This window comes from Camelus ferus, chromosome 5 (genome assembly GCF_009834535.1).
Source record: "Camelus ferus isolate YT-003-E chromosome 5, BCGSAC_Cfer_1.0, whole genome shotgun sequence".
NCBI classification, from domain to species: Eukaryota; Metazoa; Chordata; class Mammalia; order Artiodactyla; family Camelidae; genus Camelus; species Camelus ferus.
The window spans coordinates 63,642,931-63,651,811 of NC_045700.1; positions in this window are offsets into that span (position 1 = coordinate 63,642,931).

The following is an 8,881-nucleotide window of genomic DNA, read 5'->3' on the forward strand; positions in this document are numbered from 1 at the left end:
TTAACATTCCTCAACACTGTGTGAGAAGTAGAGGGGAGTGGAGTAATTTAAATTCAGATACAGGTAAGGAAAAAGAGAATTTTGGAAAATTAAACTTAGTCTCTAATTTTTAAAAAATCCATATAATAACCCCTTTAACTGTGTTCTATAAAGGCAGTTGGTTACTCATTTTAAGGAAAAATGTTATCGGAATACCAGCAAAGCCAGAAATTTCTAAGTCAAATGTGTAATAGAAACAGTATATTATAAAACATATTGCTCCATAAATAATTTGGTTTTAGTCTAAACACAGATTTACATATGTAAATTTAATTTCTAAAAAGTTAACACATTTTAATGATGGGAATATTAAGAAGATTGTCTCTTAAAACTAAACTCAGAACATCATGAATTCCTTGAAGCATAGTCTATGTTCCACGTTACCTAATCTATTTACCTGTCCCGCAGCAACATACATGTTAGTATTTAAAAAGCACTCTGAATTGAACTTAAAGTGGGGAATTGAGGCCAATGACTGAATAATCCGTTAAAAGGCAGGTTTTAATTTCTTACTTCAAAATCCACCTCTTGGCCTTACCAATCACTGCTCCAAGGGGAGATTTTATTTAAGAGAACAGAATGACCTTATCTGGCACAGCCACTACAAGAATGTCCTCAATTAAGCAACAAAGGGAGTTTCTTCTCTGGAGATCAGACTAGCCTCTCTGGGGTCTGGTAATAAGTTCACTGGAGAGCGACAGCACAGACACTTTTACCCAGCTATCTGTTTGAGATGCAGGGGTCATACCTTTAATCTTTCTTTCTCAGATAGCTCCAAACTGCAGGAGAAAAATAACACAGTGGGGCACATTTACAGTTTTCCAGCTCATCAAGGCCCTTAAGGCTGCCTGGCTTGCTTTCCCACTTGCTCCACAGTGATTACCTCAAGCCTTCTGCTAGCTCCTTAAATTTTGACCCTTCTCTATCCCCTGGAAATTCAAGAGATGATCCTTTCTCTGATTTTGCTAATAAATTAGAAACATCATAAGGAAATGTTCACACCTCTCAATACCAACACACGGTCCTACTCACACAGGCACCCAGATTCACCTCTTTCTCTACTTTGAAAATGGGAGAAATGTTCCTCCTCCTAAAGGGGGCCTTACCTGCCACCTTCTCATAACTTTGTGGCTAGAGGTTACCTTCCTTGACCTCTAAGCTGGTACCTGGAGCCCATTAGAGCCTGCCCTTTAGTGCTTAAACATGCCTTAATCACTCCCTTAAAAAATAAGAAAGATAAACAGTGCTTGGACCCCATGTTCTCCTAACCTATACTCCCATCTCTTTTCTCCCCTTAGTGCTTATGAAGAGTTCTCTACCTTTACTGTCTCTTCTTTCTCTTGACTCTTCAGTTCACCCCAGCATGGCTTCTGCTACACCGCTAATGATAACATTTCAATAAAGCCAATGATCTTTATGACTCAAAGAAAGCTTTGATTCTTCATGTTATAGGGCTTCCTAACAGCATGTCACCTAACTGGCCTCTCTTTCCTTTCTAAAATACTTTCTTCTTTGGGGTCTGTGACCACAGACTCTCCAGGGTTTCCTTCTACCTTGCTCTGGCCAACCATCTCAGTTTCCTCTCACAGTTCATTCTCCTCTATGCAACCTTTAGATGCAGTGCTGAGGGTTCTCTAGGGCACTTTTCACTTTGCACTCTATTCCCAGCCAATCTCATTCACTCTGATAGCTTCAATTACCTTCTATAGATAATAACACCCCAAATTATTTCTCTAATTCAAATGTCCCTTCAAAGCTGCAGATGGTCTATCCCAGAGCTCTGCTGAAGTCTCCCCCTGGCTATCTCACAGGTAAACTAAGCTTATGCTTAAACTGAGCTTATGAGTTTTACTCCCAAACCTGTTCTTCATCAAGTATTTTGTGTGTAAACTGAGCACTATGTCCTTTATCTTACACGGAGAAAGTAGGACGCTTAGAGACAGGAAACATTCTTACTGAAAAATTAACTGCTCCCCACTGATAAGATGCATATATCTGCTGCTGATGGGGAAGAGGACAGTTCTGATGTGTGGCCTACCCTTTTCCAGAGACTTTCAAATACAAACACACACACACACACACACACACACACACACAGAAAACTCAAAATACATGCATACAAACATAGAGTTGCCAAATTCCAAATATGTTTCTCACTTCAGGCTCAAGTAAGGATGGAGGAATATTATATCTCATGCATCTGCCCAAGCATTGTGTAGGACACCACGTGCATACTCTTAGCAGTGACCAGCAAGGCCTCTTCCCTTCATCTGCATAAGAACATATTTCCTCCCCTCTCTCAGAGGCATCAGCCCTTTTTAAGCTCTACTTGCTCCTAAAGTCCCAATACCCTCCTGGCCTCGTAGTCTAGCATGGTTGTGCCATTCCCTGTTTCACCCATTTTCATGGCCAAATGAGGAAAGAAAGGGGATTTGGGGTCACAAAGCAGGAAGATGTGGGGGAGGATTCCATCAACTTGTTTATACTCTGAGAGGAAAACATACAAAGTTTTCAGACATGTTCTACTGCTAAGATTATCATCTTATTGACTTAGATATTTATCAAACAAAAAAGTCTCTATTTTAAATGATAAAAATTACTTTCTATTTTCTTAAATGTGAAGAGCATGAGACTCAAGAGAGAAAGAGGGTAAAGACAAATTCATTATTGTGGAACCACTTTCTTAGCAAATGGAATCAACATTCATACTGGTGCTCAGGCCAGAAATGTGGGAAACTCCCATATCCCTTTCTACTTCACTCACAATGTCCAGTTAATCAACCAAGTCCTGCTAAACCTGCTAAAATTTTTTTGGAATTCATGCACTTCTTACCATTTCTACAATTACCACCCAAATACAAGTCATCATTATTTGCGACCTGAAATACTGCAACAGCCTCCTAAAGGGCATCTTCATATCCAGTCTTGTGTCCTTGTGAACCATTGACAAACTGCAGCCAGAGTGATAAGTTAAAATCATCTTTTTCCCTTAATCCTCTTGGAAATCACCCAATACAACACAAAATAATACCCCCAAATGTATCTTTAATGAAATTTGCAGACATCTGCAAAACAAAACATGAGAAAAATTGTCAAAGACAATAAATGTAAAACAAGAGGGCAAGAATACACCAAGACAGGAAATATGTGGTTCTTTATCCCAAAGTTCACATGTTATGTCTAAATATCCCGCTAATCTAAAATAGATGACAAACCCTAAAATTCAAAACTCAAATTACTTGTAAGCTGATAATTGTCTACTTGCTCTTTCAGATCCATTCTGCACCCATTCTAATCTACTCTCTCCTACAATCAGTTGACTTTTATGGACTGAATTAACCAGGTGCCTTTGCCTTCAGCTCCCCATTGGATACAGCCAATGGGAAACACTCAGGAGATGGCAGGATGGAAAGAAAGAATGGTGGGTTATTTATTCTCTTAGTTCCCTCCGTACTTAGCCACAGGTCAGCAGTGGTGTATTCCATTCCCAAAGGACACAGATCCTGTTGGCAAGCCAACTCTTACAACTACAGTTTTTCTCTCTCCCCTTTCTACCTCTCCGTATGTGTTTCCATAATCACTCTATCATGTATAGCTTCCTGCTTTTGGAGATTTTGGATCCCTATTATTGTTAGCCTTAAAAAACTTCATCATCTTTTAGTGGTTTTACTTGACTATGACTACATCCCTGTAAGCAAACTCTTTAGTAAATTCTCCTCAAATATTCCATGTAAATGGGCACCTAATTCCTGTTGGAATACTGACTGCTCTACATTGTTTAGAATAATAGGAACAAAGTAAATGGAATAGAAATTGGACTTTCCAAGAACAAATTTTATACTCCAGAAGGAGATAACACAAACATGCCATCTTTACAGACAGTATTCTGCAGGTGAGTCTAAAGAGAGCATTAATTCCAGCCATTTTGGGCAGCTGAAAAGCCAGTAGATTATATGGGAGGTCAGGAGGGAGGAGGGCAAATAAAGCCTAAACAAACCACATACAAATTAATCTCTGCCAGTCACAATATTGCCCACACGCATCCCTACATGGGCTTTGGGCAAATAGCTGACTCATATGTGACCTGTCACCTCAATCAAGAATGAACTATAATAATCTTTAAAAGTATACAGCACAGAAAGAATCATTTAAAAATAGTTCAAGAAGAAAGAAACAGGAAAAGAAAATGGCAGACCACAAACAATAACTAGAAAAAATATTGCCACCAAGCAGATAAAAATCTGGGCCAAGCAGATTGCCATGAATTCAAAATAACCAAGTGAATTAATCAAGGAGTTCAAAGAAGAATTACAAAAACTCAGAAAAAAATGTACTGAAACAACAGAGGGAGATGAAACATAATCTTCCAGAGCTCAAATAAAGAAGTAAAAAGAATCACAAAAAATGAAATCCATCAGAGAAGTAACAAAAATAAAACATGCCTTCAGAAATACACTAAGAGTTACAGAGAAAAGGTTTAGGGAGAAGAATTAAAATGAATTGGAAATAATAGAAACGATAATTGGAAAAGAAGGAGAAAAATGTGTAAGACTGAGTCTCTCAAATTTTATATACAGAATATATATACTTAAACAGCAAATTGAATAAGCAGTATAAGTTTATTTAAAGGAGGTGAACAGTAGATAACCTAAGAAAAATAATTAATGCATAAAAATCACTAGATAGAGAGAAGGGGCTAAAAAGATAGAAATATATGCTAACTTTATTACTGTTCATTCTGAGGAGTAAAATGGTATAGGTCATTAGATCATGAACTCAGAGAAGAGATAAATGTAGATAAAATAAAATATTTTGGTTTTTGGGAGAGGGATTCAAGATGGCAGCATGAGAAGGTACTGAACTCACCTCCACCCATGGACACAACAACTACACAGCGACATATGGAATAATTTTCCTCTGAAAAGGACCTGAGAACTAGATGAATGGCACCAGTACAACAAAAGATAAAAAGATGCATTGAGACAGGTAGCAGAAGCAGAGATACAGTCTCGCTCCAGATGATACCCTAGGAGTAGGGACCTACAATTGAGAGAGATACTAAAAACAGAAAACATTCCCTCAAGGAGTAAAGGATTGAGCCCCACCTCAGGCACCCTGACGCGTGGGTTCAGGACCGGAAAGACTAGCCCCCAAAATATCTGGTTTTGAAAAGTCAATGGGTATTGAGTCCAGGAGAACAATAGAACTGTAGGGAATGGAGAATCCACTCTAGAAGGGCTTGTGCATAATCCCACTTGTACCGAGATCCAGCACAAAAGCTACAGTTTGAAAAATGCCTGGAACATAAGCAAGGGAGATCTACTTACTGATCTTACAGCTGCTGCTGGAGAGGAAGGAACCTGCTAGGACTTTCCCCAGGGATGGAGGCACTGGTGGGTGCCATTTTTGCAATCTCATCTAACTTGCTGAAGACAGAACTGGTAGGTGCCATTTTTGGTGTTAGGGTAATCAAAACTGTATGGTACTGGCAGGAAAAGAGACACAGAGATCAATGGGACAGAATTGAGAACCCAGAAATAAACCTACACTTACATGAACAAATATTTTACAACAAAGAAGCAAAGAACATACAGCAGAGAAATGATAGTCTCTTCAATAGACAGTGTTGGGAGAAGTGACCAGCTACATGCAGAAGAATGAAATTAGACCACTGTGTCACCATACACAAAAATTAACTCAAAATGAATTATTAAAGCCAAAAATGTAAGACCTGAAACCATAAAATTCCTAGAAGAAAACATAGGCAGTAACCTCACTGACACAGGTCTTAGTAATGTTTTTTGTGACTCTTGACTCCAAAGGCAAAAAAAAAAAAGAATGGACACATAAATTGGCTCACAAAACCAAACCTAACTATAGATTGCATGAAATGAATGCATGTGCATTTAAATAAATGTGACTGAAATACTGAAAATAAAATGATGAACAAAGACTTACCTGGTACATGCAAATTTAAAAGCAATAAATAAATAAAGGTAAGAAAATCAGGATTTGGTCACAAACATAATAGCTAACCAAGCTGAATATGGAGACAAAAGTAATGAAAAAAGGTAGGACTTTTTAATGATAACGGGTATAATATGCCAAATACAATATGCTATAAATTTCTTATCACCCTGGATGTTTTTTTTGTACTAACTAGACTGTTGAAATTCAAAGCATAAAGTCTACAAGGAAAACAAGAGCTAGACACAAAAATAAATAAATTTCCCTGTCTCTGGCCATGATATATCAAGTGAACAAAATAAATAAATAGCAAGCACTATATACGCCTTGTTTGTACATGTTTTTGGAAATTCAATTATATTCACCGTATGTAAAGTCACAAAAAAATTCCATTAAAAGTTAAAAAGTACAAATATCTCAAACAATGTGATTTCTTTGGGATGCAATAAGCCTAGAAATTAATAACAAAACTCAAAAACAGTTAAAATTCCAATACTTGGAAATCTAGGGCTGTTTATTAAAGAATCATTGGATTAAAACTCAGATTCCACATTAGTTAGGAAATAACTGAAGTTAAAACAATGATGATAAGAATCTATGGGATTCAGAGAAAATACGTCTTAGAATACTATTCTTAGCACTGAAGACATTAATTATAAAGAAAGAATACAAATAAATTAATAGATCAATCAACAAATGATGTTATGAATAAAACAACAAAATAACCTAAGAAAACTGAAGGAAGTGATTAGTCAAGGAAATAGCAGAAATTAATGACAGGGGAAAAAAAGAACATTTAGAACTGTAGATAAATCTGGGCAGGTGAGTAATGAAGGGGAGGAGGAAAAAAAGGTGGAATACATAAATTATTAGTTAATCTACTGAAGAATTAAAAGATGGGAGAAAGCACAAATACCCAAAAGAAGAATAGTAACAGGGGTTCAACTAATGTATATTTTAAAACATGGAAGCACATTGCTTAACTCTAAGCAAACTGATTCTAAAGCATAAATTAAATGAATTAACTTTTCTAGAAAAAAATATAAAGTTTCCAAAATAACCCAAAAAGAGATAGAAAACCTAAATAGAACAATTATTTTAGATTAAATGATTTTCAGAAGTCAACTCTTCCTCCACAAGAAGTGCCAGTCTTGGACAACTTCACACTGGATTGATACCATGTCTTGCATTTGTAAAGGGTTAGTATATCAAAGATATTAAACCAGAATAAGATACAACAGAAAGGAACAGTACAGTCTAATCTCCTTTATTAATATGGATATAAAAATTCTAAATACAATAAGAGAAAATGGATATTTTTTCTAACATGACTAAGCTTAATGGAAAAAGCCTAGAAGCCTCCCCTTAAGGTCAGAAACACAACAAAGACATCAGCTATCACCACTATTATTTATAATTCTCTTGGGGAAATAATGAGAAGAAAGAGGAGTGAAAAAGAGAAGTGAAAAGTGAACAGAAAGAGGAGAAATCATTATTTGCAGATGAAATTTCAAAACACTCAAGAGAAGAAACTGAAAATAACTATAAATAAAAAAAGACTTCAGTTAAGATGGCTGGATTCAAAATCAATATATGAAAATAATAGCCTCAATATGTACAAATAAAAGTCTATTAGAGGGTATAATGGAAGAAAACGTGTTCTTTATGGAGGTGGTTTTGAGAAAACAACATAATTAGGAATAAGCTTAAGAAAAGTAAATGATTATTTTGTAGTGTTGCTTCAGGGTTTGGGAAAGACCCAAAGAAGACTAGATAAATGGAAAAGCAACCCCTGTTCTTGAATGTCAAATCCTCATGAATTAATCTACAAATGTAAGATGACCCCCTTAAAAAAAAAAACAAGAATTACAGTGGAGAAAGGATAGTTTTTTTTCAATAAGCAAGTCTGGGAAAGCAGTAAATCCTACCTCCTACTTCATACCCTATACAAAAATAAATTCTAGATGGGTTGTAAACGTAAATGTGAAAGAGAGAAATATAAAGCTCCTAGATTAAAGACACAGGCAAACACATCATGACATTTAGTTAGAAAAATATTTCTGAAACGGTATACAAAATGTCCTGATCAGAAAGTAAAACATTGTTACATTTAATAGTTTGAACTTAAGAAGCTTTATCAAAATGGATCACTAAATTCTGAAAAAAAAAAAGCAAACCACAGAATGAGGGAAATTTCTAATATACACACAAACACACACACACACATTCAACTATAGTCAACAGAGAGCTCAAATCTAGAATATATAAAGCACTTCCATAAATCAGTCAGAAAAAGGAAGATGACATACACAAGAGTTGAACAAGCAGCTACAATAAAGGGTATCCTAATGACCCAACACGGAAAGCAGTTCGGCTTCATTAGTCATCAAAGAATTGCAGGTGGAAACCGTATTTTGATACCATCACACATGAATCAGGAGAGCTGAAAAAACTAACGGACTTAATAAGTAAATAATATTAAAAGCAAAAAAGTTTTGATGAGGGGGTGGAGCAAATAAAACATTTGCTTTTAGCAGCAGTGTAACCATTTCAACAACTTTGAAAAATTGTTTGGCAGTACCTCCTGGAGCTGATGCACTCAGCTGTTCTCTGACTCAGCAGCTCTCCTTTTACGTAAATGCCCAACATAACTAAACTCACTTTCTCCAAAAGACACGTACAAGGAAGTTCACAGCAGCAATGTTCAGAACAGCCAGTAAGACAGCTATTCAACAACCCAAACACCCACTAGCAGTAGAATGAATAAAGAAGAAACAGTATATTCACACAACAGACTATGATTTACCAGTGAAAATGAACAATCTATAGCAAAATAATGTGGATGAATATTTTCACCATATTTTTAGCCAAAGAA